We start from the raw sequence: 16,185 nt of genomic DNA on the forward strand, positions 1-16,185 counted from the left end.
AAAAAGCACATGCTGTCTGATTTCCTAATTGGGAAAGGACAAAAAGTGAGAAAATATCACGTACAAGAGTATTTATATGCAAATACACAAAGACTATGTCAATGAAAACAGCAAATCTGAAACTGTGAGAACCATGAAAGCAATAGGATGATAAGAAGTAGGTATACTCTTCTATACTATATTATAATTCAGAGTCTTTGAGGACAGGTAAAATAGTGCTTTCATATGTTACTGCATAATATTATCAAAGATTCTGTTTTCATGTGAAAAAAAACCTGCAATGTCATACCAGTTTTCACAATGAAACTCAAAGAAAAGAGGAAAGGGCATGACTCCCCTTGACACTGTCATATACTAAAACATTTAGGGAATTATTTCTTTACAGATGCTACAGTGTTCAAGACAGAGACAGTGGTGCCACAACTTTAAAGACAAGGAGAGGTTTCAGAAGCAGGGATGGACATGATGCACAGACCATAACAGGTGACTCTGAACAGTAATACTGGAATATACCAGTACCTGACTGCTAATTATTCTGTTTTTTTTGTCATTTAGGAGCAGTCTGGTGTGTCCGGGAAATGTACATTCGGATTTCAACTATAAATATTTGCAGCTGCGAGCTGGCATATAGCCAGAGCCTGACCAGGAAGGATTCGCTATGCTGACAATATTATTAGCTTTCCTTGCCTCGGAATCCTCTGAAGGAGTGTGTGCATTCAAATTTTCCCCGGAACAGTGACGAGAATGGTCTCAATTCCACCAATAGGAACAAAGCCTGTGGTAACCTTGGAGATCTGCATCAGAGCTGCTGACTCATTTCTCCTTCCCTTCTCTATGTTTGCTCCGGCAGAAAAATATGAAAGTGAGAGTAGATGGCAGGAAATAATGTAGTTTACTTAGGACCAGAATCGCATTATCAAAAGGGAAATCATTATGAGGTAAGTAGGAGGTGATCACGTATCTGAATTCTTCGGTCTGTATCCTGCCTATCTACCTGAAATTTCCATTTATCCCTGCTGACGGCTGATTGTGATTCTGTGCTGCCGATTGCAGCTTACTGGTATCACATTCAGAAATGCCATGTCAGAGTCCCTAAACACTTATTACGGAATCTTACACTTGAAATTTTTAGATTCCCAGGTGCCTGAGGCTATTTGCCAACATAGCAATTATCCTACTGAGGTTTCCAATAGCGCATAAGATCAGTACATTTCAGGGTTTTCATGTATAGACTTTCTATGAAAATCATCATTTCAGAAAATCAATAATCTAAAGCTAACCTTGGAATCGCAGATTTTGCGGCTGAATCAGTGGCTTCAGACTCGAGCGCATTTCCTGCACTGCAAACAGAATCAGGTGACTCTCACACATTCCTTGCTTTTCCTATTCTTCTGTATCCTGCAGTTCTCTGAGACACATTTTCTTCTCTGGTGTTTTTTACAGTGAGGCCTTGACTAAAGTCCAGCTTTGAGCAGGACTTTAGTCAAAGCCCCACTGGCAAAATTCCTCAGTGCAGTCCGTTTTATGCCATGTAGGAACCAATAAGCAGAGAGATCGCATAACAAGGACCGGAAAGCACAGGACTGTATCTAACTTGATGATCTCATCCAGAGCTGATGAGTCATCTGTGTCTCTCTCCTTACCTTGTTTTGTGAAAAGAAGCAGAGCAATTGACAGGGGAACAGAGGATAAAATGTAATTTACCCTTCATTTTGCCTCCAATTAACAGCCAACTAAACTGGCAAAATGTAAAATGTTGAGTCAGCTGGCAGATGCTTTTCCCTTGAATCTACCTATATACATGGGAGCCTTCCTTCCCCTCTGAGGATTTTTTGTGTGTGAATCTGTGCTGCCAATGTATCTGGCTTCTCAATCTTTGTGATTTTGTTCTATGATTTTAGGTGTGGTTTTTATGTAGTCAAATTATAATAAAAATGTTACATATAATATGATATTATTAATTATATACAAATAACAATACAATTATAATTTTTCATGTAGTTTAATTATAATACACAATATGTTTAATTTCATTAGAGGGCTATACGAGGAATTGGTAAGACTGTAGAAAGAAATGTAGATTTTAAACCTTCTCTCATGTAGACCCAAGAGTAATATAGTAGCTCACAATGTATTAGTGATAAAGAAATGAATTCAGTTTCATTGATTTCAGAAAAAAATACATATACCTAAATTGTTAACATTTGTGTCTGTATGTTTTAAGGTTTATAGGTATTTGGACATATACATTTGCATGAAGCACCCTTCATATTTTTGTTCCTTGCATGCAAGCAATATACATAATTATCCTTTAAATAATAATTAATAATTATTTATTTTAAAAAAACAACAGGATTCAAAATATTAGAAGTTTTCTCTAAATCCCATGAACACCATTAAAACTGATATATATATATATATATATATATATATATATATATATCAGTTTTAATATATTTAAAAGAGAATTTATTTAAGGAAGTTGTATGTCCACCAGTTTCACGCCATCTATTGTTACAACTATTTCATTGCAAGCCACTCTGAAAATTTGTCCTGCCATTAGGCCTGCTAGGATTTTTGACACTGCATAAGCTACAAGCATAATGCATTTAGTTCCATTTTTTTTGAAATTGCATTGGGGCAAATATTCTTTTATATTAAACAAATACTGGTTTCATGTAGATGTTTATTAGAACTAGAAGATATGAGATTGGATATCTCCTTTGACTGTAATGTGTTATTCTAGCCTAGGTGGACATAAATTCTCAGAGAACTTCCTTTTTCCACACTTCTCTAATATTCTGGAATTGCATAATACCAGCATGGCCGCTTTAGAAAATGAGTTTGTGAAAATGTCTTCTGGGTTTCTAATTTTCCAAATGAGCATGTTGTTGACTGTGTCAGTTTACAATGTAAACCTAAAAGCAATATATATATATATATATATATATATATATATATATATATATAGAAGATAAAGACTATAACTTACAGACTACACTGTTTGCTAGTCTAAAGAAAATGGTATTCAGCTTACTCACCAAGTTTGATATGGTTCTGTAACATCAATATTAAATTATCTTTTCTGAATTGTAGATGATAATGTGAAAAAATGGGTAAATGTCTGGGTTCTTCGACTATCGTCCTTATGCATATAATATAATTAGAATAGCATGTAGGTAAATCTATGCCCATTGAATAAAATTGAATAAAAATTTGTGGGTATATTTAGCTAATGGGGTACTCCTCATTGGGAAAAGATGATGACATCTTCAAATTTGCAGGCAATCGATTGATACTAGAAAACTCCATCCTGAGTGAGTTAACACAGATCAGAATAATGAGGATTGTTTGTAGCCAATCATCCGTGATCACCAAATAAAACAAACCTATAGCCCCCAATGCCAGACAAGCTAAGTAACAAGGAGAATAAACATTGATCCTTTGACAGCACCAGTCTATGCCCCAGAGCATGTGGGGCACTGAAGACATCCACTTGGAGCTTGGCAAAACTAGCCTTTGTGCAAAGAACTCCCCATGTCCTGACACTGGAAAAAATGCACGATGTCTGAACTGGACAAGGATGATCAAAGAAAAAAGATTGCCAAACATTGACAAGACTGGGTTAGATGAATTTAAAATTTTTCCTGCTTCTGAAGATGGTCTGTCAGTGACAATATGTCTAAGAAATGTTATTTGCTCCAATGTTGAAAATGAAACTTTGGGTGATAGCCTACATAGCCGGTTGTCTCTGTCATTTATTGCATATTTGAAAGTTGCTTCTTTGTACTTCATTTTTATGTAATATTATTTTTCTCTCAATTTTTTCAATGGTTTGGATACTATGTAGGCATAGTTACATTACTTTCATGACTTGGACAAGACATTACTAAAATCAGACTAAGACTCCATAGGATAGAATTCATTGAAATATTTAGGATAAATTTCTATCTTGATATAGTTTATGATGTGTGTAACTCTACTATTTATTTGTTTTGTTTTTCAAGATAGGGTTTCTCTGGTAACTCTAATTTTGGTACTTGATATCTGTTCTTATTTGTATGTAATTTTACAATGGGTTTAAAACTCTCTTATTTCAACAAAAGGGAGAGGTGATCTGGGAACTCCTTAAGACAATGGCTTTGGAATCTGGACAACATGGGCATGGGCTTGGCATACTAGAACAACACATCAAGAAATATGCTCTTGCTCATTCTTGTCAACCTGATTCTGTTCCCTGTTCCCTGCTTGTGCAGAGGACTGTTGATCTGAGAGGCTACCCCCAAATAAAGAGTCCTTTATAATAATCTATGCCAAAATGATGCGGTACTATTTTATCATGATGCTCTAAAAATACAGTTTTTCCTCGACTGTAGCACACATTTAATTCAATAAGAACTTTGCTACTTTGCAGAACTTAATTGTTATGAAACATGGAAGATCCACAAATATTGATTAAAAGATCCACAAATAATGATTATGACATAGTGATAATCATGGTCACAAATTCATCATTAGTTCCTATTGAACTATAGGATCTAGCCAAAGGAGTGGAATATTTGAGGCAATTTCTAAAATTATTTTCTCAGTTATCAAATTATACCATGAAAATGAGTATTTTTTTATCTTAACAAATGTTCTTTTCATCCTCTAATGCAATGGTAAATATCACAGCATTTTACACCAATATTACTCATGCACAGTTGTTCAAAGAGCTAAAAATTTGCAGTGTTTATTCTAATTACACCTTATTAATACCTACTACTTACCATTATTCTTGGACTTAAAAATACTTCATGCCATGTGTATATCCAATTTATATCCCAAATAAAAGGATACCTTATTTAAAGACAGCATATCATAAGGAGTAGATCTGTTGGCAGATAATGATGGCTTGTATCCTAAAGCCCTGACTTGAAATAACCAATCAGAAACTATATTATTTACAATAATGTCTGGCCAATAGCTTAAGAGTAATGCTAGCTTACTCCTATATCCTAAAAATAAACCACTTCTCCTAAACTGTGGACCAACATGAGGTCTTGGCTTACTGGCAAATTTCAGCAGATGCCAGGAAAGGTACCTGTTTCTGTGAGCAGCTTCAGGACATCTCAGTGACTCTTCCTAATTTTTCTATATAGCTCCTTCAGGCTTTCTTTACTCTGCTAAGACACTGGTTGATTCAGCTTACTTATTACCAAATGGCAATACAAGGTATTCACAGAATATATCATCTCCCAAATCAGCTTCCTTTTTCTTTCTAAATAAAAGAGAAAGACTTAATTTTAACATACTAATATTGCATATAAAACAGTTATCTAGCAAGAATCACAGTTATGATAATCATATGTATCTTATATTTTATCATAACTAAGGAAAACTATAAATATAACTATTTATTCTTTTTATAATACATATTTTATTTCCTGCGTATCTCTTGTTATAATGAGGAAGAAAGACATCCTCTTTGGCTATCTGTGTGTTTGCAGGGATGCTCTTATACTCAAAAATGCAGATTTTATCCTTCCAGCAACTCAGCCTCCACAACTTTGTGATCCTATGTTGTATCATTGCAAAGAGGATTGATTGCAAAAATAAGTCTTCATCTCGATGGAAGAATGTTTTGCTCCAATAAAGGGCAGGTCCCCAGGTTTCACTGATTCCGCTCTACTGAAGATAGAGCAAGGAGCATCTAGGGATTTTTTTGTAGTGTATGACTAGGTCATTTTAGCAAATCTAGGCAGCGGTGATGAATACCTGAAGATATTAAAGTAAGTTCAGCCTAAGGGAAAGTTGGGAACAGAGATTTAGTTTGTTGAAATAAAAATGAACCTCATTTGAGAAGGTCCAAGCGAGAAGTAATTCGACCTATTTCATTCTCTAGGAAGTTAGCTGGAGCCTTGTACTGAATCAGTAACATATCGAATCTACCTCTTTGGAAAATGTATTAGTTTCCTGTTGCAACTGAGACAAATCACCAAGCATTTTGCTGTTTTAAAGCAACACAAGTGGGTAATATTCCTGATTGTTATTGTACAAAATGGGTTTTTCTGATCTCAAAACAAGGTATTGTTCAGGCTGTTTTCCTTGTGCGACTATTGTTCAGGAATCCATACCAATGTCATACAAATAGACGGGTGACTTCCTGTCTTTTTCAGTGAATGCTTGTGTTTCTTACACTATCTTTTAGGTCCCTTAACATCGCAATAAAGACCTCTGTGTGGATACTGAGATAGCTAATCTAAATAGTACACAATCGCTTGCACATTTCAAAATCATGAACTTAATTGTAGCTACAAAGTCTTGTTGGCCATACAGGGAATGTTCACAGCCTCTGCTGATTAAGACAAAGGGATTTCTAGATTTATCACACGTGCCACAGAAGAGGAAAGAGTTCTTTGGATTCTAATTTGAAAGCATATGTTTCAACTAAGTAGAGGCATAATGAAGTAAGCACTGTGAGACCTCGTAGGTGTGGTGATTATTTTAACTTCTCTCTGTGCTCTTTCTGCTTTGTGTTGCATCAACAGTAATAAAGGTGACATCACCATTTCTGTGGTGATATTTTTTATATCCTCAAAGGGAGGAGAGAGCCATTTCAGTTTTTTATAGATCTTATGGCTAACAAAATGTTGGCAATATTAAGACCATATCATTTCCACAAGATATATATCCTCATAAAGATGTACAAGAAGGTATGTCATGTAAAGAGTAACATTTTGTCTGCTCTGGTTCTTTTTTTCTCTGACATCTATCTCTATGAAACAATAGAGGAGACAAGATAAAGATTTGCATTACTGAATGGAGATATAAAATTTCTAATTCAATTGACACATTGTCAACACAGAGATCATATTTCATCACAGAAATTAGATTTGACAGGGGCATATTCTACAGAACCTGTATCCAATTAGAAACAGAGTAAGTATACCAATGATAGAAAGAAGATGGGCATGTGTGAACAATGGGAAGGGAATGTGTGGACAGGTAGCCTATGTTATATAAACTACAGAACTAGACCCTATTGTTAAATAGAAATTGTCATACTCAATGATGACAAGCTTTGGATCAATGCAAACATACAGGCTTTCGCTAGCATAGCATATACAGCAACAGACAGGTAAGAAACTTAAGATTTATTAAAAGGAAAAAGAAGTATATATAATGAAAAAAATAAGTAAAAGAGTGAAAGGAAACACAGCAAAACAAAGGCAACATCCATTTTGCTAATCTGGGACCTCCAAGAGCAGAAACAGCACAAAAGAAACACAATTACAACATGAAAAACTTGCAGTGGTTAACAATATTTTAAAAGAAGTCTAAAGCTGGGAATTCAATGCTTCAAGGGAATACCTGATTCAGAGAGGCTCAGATCTCATATGGAGGTTTCTGGTTTTGAAGTATGCTTAGTTAAAACACTCATTGTAGATTATTCTGTGGAATCAGAATGTGCTGGAAAAGAGAGAACAGAGGCAGAATAAAAAGTGAGATAATAGAAACATTACAGGACACAACAACAAAAAAATTATCTCATTCAAAAGCCCAGGATGAACAGGAGAATGTGAAATAATAGCAAAAAGACAGTGGTTTGTTCTCTACAACACTGAAAAGATTTCTACATTCTTTTTTTCTGAAAATGTACTTCAGCTTAATAAGAAAAGTTTAATCACATTTTAACCCCTCAAAGTTAGGTGAGAAGATATGTATTTCTTCTTAATTAGAGTTCTTAACTCTGAGACACTAAGAAAGTGCCAAAGTAGGAAACCAGTGATTTCTGTTACAAACTTTACTGAAACCACCATTTTCAGTGTCTAGACTGCATCAAACATGAATTTATTGTTCTATTCTATGTTCGTTTGTTTGCATTGCTTAATTTTAAGTCACAAATATATCACAGTGTATGCTCATTGAAACAAAAAAGTATAATACAGAAGTTTATATACCATTGCATGTACTTCCATATCTTTCAACTCCATGTTTTCTCCAATGGGTAGACGATGTTTTAGAGGGTTTGCATTCAGATAACATGCCTGACTATGTATATGATACTGATGTATTCATAATTAGAAGGATCTTCATAGACTTCAGCATGATCTTTTGCAACTTTATTTGAAATAATACTAAATGTTTTTCTCTTTTTACCAAATTTTAACCATTTGCTATAATTCTTGTATTAATTGTTCAGGTCTTTAAAGACATTTATCTTTATATTTAGCATTCCTGATCATTCTTATTCTTTAAGTTAAAACTGTGGATTATTGCATGTTATGAAATGCTTACCCAATATCTCAAGAAATAAATTATGTGGAGTTTATTATTTAATCTATTACTCTTCAGTAAATTGGTTTTTGGCTACAAATCTATTCCAACTCTTGTCAAATAATGGGAAAAATGATTAACCATTTTATCCCTTATTTTTGGTGGTCATAATACCTAACAAAATATTTGGCTAGGTAGTATCATTGTTTCTTTTATCCACAAGTAATATCACTTTGTGGCTCTCAACTGGAAGATTGCCCCATCAAGAGCTCTTCAAAATGTTTGCTTCCTTTTGATATGAGGAACAAAGCAAGTTCAGTAAATTGATATTTGGTGCCAGGTTTTGCCATGGTGACTTATATAACTTCAAACAAACTTCATCAAACGGCTGAAAATGAGAGAAAATGTGAAAAGAAACAAAACAAACAGTAACATTATGTGCAGAAAACACTGGTAAACAACTGTAAGTCCCATCAGAAGCAGGAGGTTAGACAGTGGAACAGAATGCTGAAATGCTAAACAACAAAACAAAACAGGCAAATGTGAGCAATCAAATATAATAAGTACAAAAATCTATCAATCCAAAGTGCAGTCAGAGAAAACAGCCTTCAAATACACAGGTCAAATAAGTGATGAAAATAGCAGAAAGTATTGTCAGCAATATTTAATACCAAAAAAGCTAAAGGTATTTTTCTGTTTGCAAAGGTAATACTCATTGAAACTAAGTGGTCTACAGGAAAGAAAAGTTAGAATAAGTTGTAAAGTTCCAATATTGTCAACTCACTAAAGAATAGTAAGAGAGTTAAATTATTAAGTCCAAAGGTGTGGTGATGTTTTGCTTGTGTTCTAAAAAAATAAAGCTTGCCTTAAGATCAGAGAGCCGAGCTAGCTACTAATTAACCATAGAGGTCTGGAGGCCTGTAGAGACAGAAAGGATGGCGAGAGGAATATAAGGTAGGAGGATAGGAGATCAGCCTCTTTTTCTTCTGAGGTGTTAGCAAGGTAAGAGTTAATTGTGACTTGCTGCTTTGTCTCTCTGATTTTTCAGCATTTACCCTATGTCTGGCTCCGAGTTTTTATTATTAATTCCAAATAGAACTCATGCAACACAAAGAAACAGGCTTGCAGAAAACTCCATGTTTATCTGGCTCTTAAAAATCTTTCCAACACCACCATCAGACCTCAAATTTTACCTGAGCTTTAGCTCAGATAGTATTTTGTAGATGTATTTATGTTAACTGAACTCCATAAATTTTTTGTTTGTTTGTTTGTTTTGTTTGTTTATTTATAATTTCTATCTCATCCCATCCTCCCATTTCCCTCCAACTCCCCCCACTCACCCTTCCCCTCCCTCTCCAGACATAAGAGAAGTCAGGGTGCCCATCCTTGTGGGAAGTCCAAGCCCCCCTCCAATCAGGTCTAGGAAGGTGTGCATCCAAACATACTAGGCTCCCCAAAAGACAGTACATGCAGTAGAATCAAAATCCAATGTCATTATCATTGGCTTCTCAGTAAATCCTCATTGTCAGTTATATTAAGAGAGTCCAGTTTGATCACCTGCTCGTTCAGACCCAGTCCAGCTGGTCTTGGTGAGCTCTCATTAGATCAGGCCCACTGTCTCTGTGGGTGGATGCACCCCTCACAGTCCTGACTTCCTTGCTCATGTTCTCCCTCTGATGGGGAGAGTCTTCTGTGTTGTGTTAATTTCATTGGTTAAATAAAGAGACTGCCTTGGCCCTTTGATAGGACTGAAAATTAGGTAGGCAGAGGAGTCTCTGATTCTTTTACCTTATCTTGGGACTGTTCCCCTCATACTGGTGGCCTTGTTCAGCTTTGATATGACAGTTTGCACCTAGTCCTATACTTCATCTTGGTAAGCTGTGTTCAGATTATGTTGGGCAGTCAGCTTATGTTTGAAGGTAAATGGCATTGGTATAGATTTTAAGGTCAATTTTGTTATATGTATATGTATTTCTGATATTTATCAAGGTATTGTGATTGTGTAGTTCATTTAAAATGCAATGTATAATTAGGAAATATAAGTTGTTACTGGATAATTATCAATAATAGTCAAGCTTGTAGTCATGTTAGATTTTCTAGATGTGAATAGATATATTTCAGATAGGCATTCTTCATATCATTCAAACACTACCGAATATGGCATTTTAAATGTCTTAATGATTTAGGGCTTTTCATGACAATGAGACACATCTGCTCCTGGCAGCACCAATCTACTTCAAGAAGAAGATGGGCTTCGAAGAGGCTCCTTATGGAGTTTGATACCCATTTGGGCAAGGAACTGCTCTTGTCTGGACTGTTGCATAAACAGGACACAGAACCCGCAGAGAGAGGACTGCTGAACTTGCCTAAAGGTGAGATGGTCTTTTGGGGTTCCTAAATCATGAAAGAGTCTTCAAGACATTCTGCAGGATACAGCAGAAAGTGACTGAACTGCCTTTGAAATTTCCTGCTGGAAGGAAATGTCTGCTAAATACTATGGCTTGTAGGCTGAAGATGGATGCCCCAATGGTACAATAGAACTTTGGGTAATTATTATTATTATTTATAATAATCTGTATAGCCCACAAGGTGGCTTACCAGGGAATATCTTAACCTGCTGCTGTGTCGGGTGGGAAAATCATGGCAACTGACTGACTCAGCTCCTTTCTCCTAGCATTCTGTTCTGTCACTCATTAGGGAGAATGGTCCTCCCTGCAGCTTGAAGTTCTTTCCCCGTCTTCAAGCAAAAACATACTGCTTGGTGCTTCGTTCCTTCTCCCCTTCCATAGACTACAGCCATCCTCCTGTTCTAGCTAAGATGCCAACGCTGTCTGAATGATCAAGAACTGGAACTTCACATAATTATTGTATTATTTGACATTTTCCAATGCACATATTTTACTGACAGTAGCAGGAAGAATTGTGAAGTAATATAAATACTGTACTTACACATGATATTCTAAACTACATAAAGCAATTGTACCAATTAATAAATAAATTATATATATATATGTATATATGAGGAAACACATATAAATATATGTGATACATAAACTTACATAAATATTTGAAAGGAGCTAAAAATATCACAGTGCAGTTGGTGAGATAATTTGAAAAGTGTACCTCCTATAATATGAAAGAATAAGATATTTTAACACAGTTACCCAGGTAAAACACTAATTCTTAAAGGTAGAGAAGGTATTTTCATAAAATTTAAAAAAAATTAAAAATAACTTGACTTAAAAAGAACCTTCATCTGGCAATGGATCGAGATAGAGACAGAGAACCAAATTGGAGCACCGGACTGAGCTCTTAAGATCCAAATGAGGAGCAGAAGGAGGGAGAACATGAGCAAGGAAGTCAGGACCACGAGGGGTACACCCACCCACTGGGACAGTGGAACTGATCTATTGGGAGCTCACCAAGGCCAGTGGGACTGGGACTGAATAAGCATGGGATGAAACCAGTCTTTCTGAAAGTCAGGACAATGAAGGCTGATGAGAAGCCAAGGACAATGACACTAGGTTTCAATCCTAATACATGAACTGGCTTTGTGGGTGCCTAGCCTGTTTGGATGCTCACCTTCCTGGTCCTGGATAGAAGTGGGAGGATCTTGGACTTCTGGCAGAGCAGGGAATCTGGAATGCTCTTCATTCTCCAGAGGGAGGGGGAATGGGGTGCGAGGGAGGGGGAGAGGGGGAGGAGAGTGGGGGGAGTGGGAGAAGTGTGAGAGGAGGAAAGGGAAATGGAAGACGGGGAGGAGGCAGAAATTTTTTTTCAAAAACTAAAAAAAAAATTAAAAATAGTCCTTCAGTGATACAAAAGATAGTAAAGATTTGTGAATTGCATTGTCAACTGTTCTGAGGAAGTGTGATAATATTCAAAGCTAATTACAAACTAAGTTTTATGTAGGTATAATATTCTGAGAGAATGTGTAGTTCTGATGTATTGTCACCATTTATATCTCTGACATGTATGTATTATATGCAAATGAAAATATGGTGCTCCATTTGATAGTATGTACAAAATACAAATTAATTTCCCCTGAGTCTATCAACATCCATCACCTAGATCTCATTAGTGGAACTGCTTATTAATCCCACCAATGCATGAATTCAGAGATTTGGATGTGTCTGCTCCCCTCTTCCTTTGATTACATATGCACGTGATGCTTAGATCTCTCAGGTTAACTCTAGTTTTTCATTGTAGTTTGGCTTTTGAAAATCTTAGACATATTTGTTATATTAGTACAGAGCATAATGTTGAGAATACCTAGAGCTATGCTTTAAGCTTGTGTATTCAGAGAAGACATGAAAATACTACTACCTTCTCTACCTTTAAGATACTTACTCTATACCAGGGATCACTTTAGGCTTCTATACTTGAATATGTACCTATTTTCTACATAGGTCCTAAGTGTACAAAACTTCAGTTCTTCATCTCTTGGTTGTTTCACTCAATGGAATAAGGATGTGGTTATTGTTAGGCTGTTCATGTTAAATTGGGCAGCATAGTAAAAATTTGCAATAGATATTATTCACACAAGGCATAAACTTGTCTTTCCCTAGATTGCTTTATGATGAATACCTTCCATGAACTTTCTATCTGTCCTTAAGTCTGGCCGCAATACCATTCACAGAAATGCTGTCTTTTGTTAAAGAATTTTTCTGCTATGATTCCAAGTGACTCACATAATGTCTATATTGTTCTCACAACTCTTTCCCTCACAAATCCAGCACTCATATTTGTGACATCCAATGGGAACATCTCTGGTGCCACCAACACATGCCTAAGGGCCAATATGTAATAATTCAACATTGACTGCTACTTAGTGCTATACAGTCTAGTTTTGGTTATAGGGATGAGCAGCTGAGAAATGGAATCTAGTCACAGCATGACTAGTAAGGACCTGCTATGCTGAAAGTGTTATTAGCAGTCCTTGCCTCACACGGCAGGAGTGTGTGTTTTCAAATTGTTCCTGGAATATGAACAAAGACAAGCATGATCTCCATTCTACCAATAGGAACAAATCCTGTGGTAACCATGGAGATGTCCATCAGAGCTGCTGCCTCATTTCTCCCTCCCTTCTCAAGGTGTGCTGCGGCAGAAAAAAAAATGAAAGTAAAGGTGGATGACAGAAAAAAGAAGCGCAGTTTTTCTCAGACCAGAATCCAGTTATCAAAGGGGAAAGCACCGAGAGGGAATTAGGAGTTGATCACATATCCCACTTCTTGGGTCTGTATCCTTCTTGTCTTCCTGAAATGCAACATTTCTGCCTGAGGATGGCTGATTATTATTCCTCGCCGCCAATTACAGCTTACTGGTATCACATTCAGAAATGCCACGTCATACTCCCTAAACACACTGACTGTGGAATCTGCCACTTGAAATTTTCAGAATCTGAGATGCCGGAAGGATCCCCCGATATGGCAATTATTAGTGGGTACTCCAGTGGGGCATATGATCAGTACATTCCCGGTTTCTGTCAGGTATTGACTCCCAAACTAAAATTTGATTACAGAAAATGAATAATCAAAAGCTAATCAAAAAATCACAGATATTAAGACTGAAGCAGTGATTTCAGCGACTCGAGCACATTTCCTGCACTTCAAACAGGAACAGGTGACTCTTAGCAGAAGCATGGGGAATCTCAGAAATGCTGTGCTTTTACTAGGTACCTATAGCTTCTGTCTGCTGCAGGTCTCTGCAACAGATTTTCTTTCTGAGTTTGTTTATAGCCAATCTCCTGACTAAATACCAGCTAAACGCTGGACTTTAGCCAGGAGACTGGCAGGCAAAATCCCTCAGTGCAGTCCTTTTTATGTTATCTAGGAACCAATAAGAAGAGAGCTCTCAAAGCTGAAAGCACAGGACTGCTTTTTACATCGTGATCTCATCAGGAGCTGATGATTCATCTGTGTCTCCCTCCTCCCTGTGTGTTGTAAAAAGAAGCAGAGCCGTTTCAAAGGGAACACAGGATAAAATATAATTTACCCTTTGTTTTGCCTCTAGTTAACAAAAGACAAACCTGACTAATTAAGACGGTTGCCACAGCAACATTGCAGCTGCTTTTACCTAGATTCTAACTGTATACATGAAAGACTCCATACCTATCTGTGGTTTTTTGATTTTGACTTCGCGCTGTTAATTCCATCTGGTTTCTTATTTTTTCTGATCTGTTTATTTTTATGTGTTTGTTTATGCAGTTGAAATATAATTATTTATGAATTATATACTACATGTAATATGTAATATATAAATATAATATATGATTACAATGGTACATGTAGTTGTATTACAATACGTAATATATTACAGAACGTTGTATAGGGCAATGAATGTATTGTAGAAAGAAATATTGATTTTAAGCCCTCCTGAACTACACCTGACTGTAATATAATATCCCTCTGTGTCTTAATGATAAAAAGTGAATTTAAGTTAATTCTTTTCATGAAAAAAAATAAATTTATATTATTAACATTTATGTTTTCCTGTTTTTAAGATTTTTTTTTTTTTGGTTTTGGTTTTTTTTTTCTTTTCTTTTCTTTTCTTTTTTTTTTTTTTTGGTTTTTTGAGACAGGGTTTCTCTGTGGTTTTGGAGCCTGTCCTGGAACTAGCTTTTGTAGATCAGGCTGGTCTCGAACTCACAAAGGTCTGCCTGCCTCTGCCCCCAAGTGCTGGGATTAAAGGCGTGTGCCACCACCGCCCGACTCTGTTTTTAAGACCTTATAGATATTTGCACCCCCAACTTTGCAAGAACCTACTTTCATAATGTTTCTTATCTTATTTATTAATATATGTGAAATATTGTCCTAATATAAATTTATATTTGTTTTTTAAAATCCTCTAGATTCCAAATACTAGAATTCCTCTCAAAATTTCATAATCACTTTTAAATCTGAACCATATTTTCTATCTTTAATGTATGTAGAATATATTTAAGGAAGTTGTATGTCCATTTATTATAAACCATCTATGCGTACATAACTGTCCTACATGGAAAGCAATGGTAATAATAATTCTATATTTCTTTGTCAATTAGCTCAAACTACAAATAGCTACTATAATACGGGTTTGGTTTCATTGCCCTTCCTCTATGCATAGTGCGTTTTTGAGCAACGGATATACTACAAAAAATATGCCTTCAGTTAGAGTTGTTGGAAATTCATTAGGGCAAAACAGCTTACATATTTACCAATAGTGGTTCGAAGGAGACATTTACTAAAACTTGTGCAATTGAGGTAGGTTTCCTCCAGTAAATGAAATGTGCCATTCTAGACTAGCTAGCCATGAATACTCAGAAAACCTCCTGTTACCACATTTCTCTAATGTCCTGGAACTGTAAAATACCAGCATGCCTGCTTTAGAAAACAAATATTCTAAAAATGAATACAGGTTTGCAAATTTTCAAATGAGCATATTCCTGACTGTTTCAGTTTTCAATGTAACCGTGAAGGCATAAAAATTAAGATAATGAGTATAAATCACAGACCACACAGTTAACCACTCTAAAGATCATTGTATTCTACTTACTCACAAATATGATATGGTCCTCTGTATACACCAATGTTAAATTATCTTTTCCTAATAGTAGATAATAATATCAAAAAGAGGAAAAATGTTTGGGTTATTCCTCTATAATCCTTAAGCATATAATATAATAAGAGCAACATTGAAGAAAATCCATGGTCATTGGCCAAAAATAGATTTTGAAAAAATGCCGTCACATTTACACAATAAAGAATTATTTGGCAGTAAAAACAAAGATTTCTTGAAATTTGCAGGCAAATGAATGAAACTATAAAAATCCCTTCAAAGTGAGGTAACCTAGACCAGAATGATGAGGAGGGTTTGTACCTAATCACAGGTGAAAAACAACTATAAAGTATAGAATAGGGAACCTAAAACTCAGGACCACAGAGAAGC

At 35.8% G+C, this 16,185-nt stretch overlaps 1 long non-coding RNA gene across 1 annotated transcript in view; it reads right to left on the reverse strand.

Annotated features, from left to right (window-relative positions):
* Nucleotides 1-5,133: 5,133 nt before the first annotated feature.
* The window catches only part of LOC142837382 (uncharacterized), a 42,581-nt gene continuing 31,529 nt past the window's right edge, over nucleotides 5,134-16,185 (reverse strand). Inside the window, exons 7-8 of the long non-coding RNA XR_012908264.1 lie at nucleotides 7,354-7,452; nucleotides 5,134-5,260 (exon numbers count right to left, since the gene is read on the reverse strand). This is a non-coding gene — a long non-coding RNA (uncharacterized LOC142837382). The remainder of the gene's footprint in view (nucleotides 5,261-7,353; nucleotides 7,453-16,185) is intronic.

This window comes from Microtus pennsylvanicus, chromosome 18 (assembly GCF_037038515.1).
Source record: "Microtus pennsylvanicus isolate mMicPen1 chromosome 18, mMicPen1.hap1, whole genome shotgun sequence".
Taxonomy (NCBI): Eukaryota; Metazoa; Chordata; class Mammalia; order Rodentia; family Cricetidae; genus Microtus; species Microtus pennsylvanicus.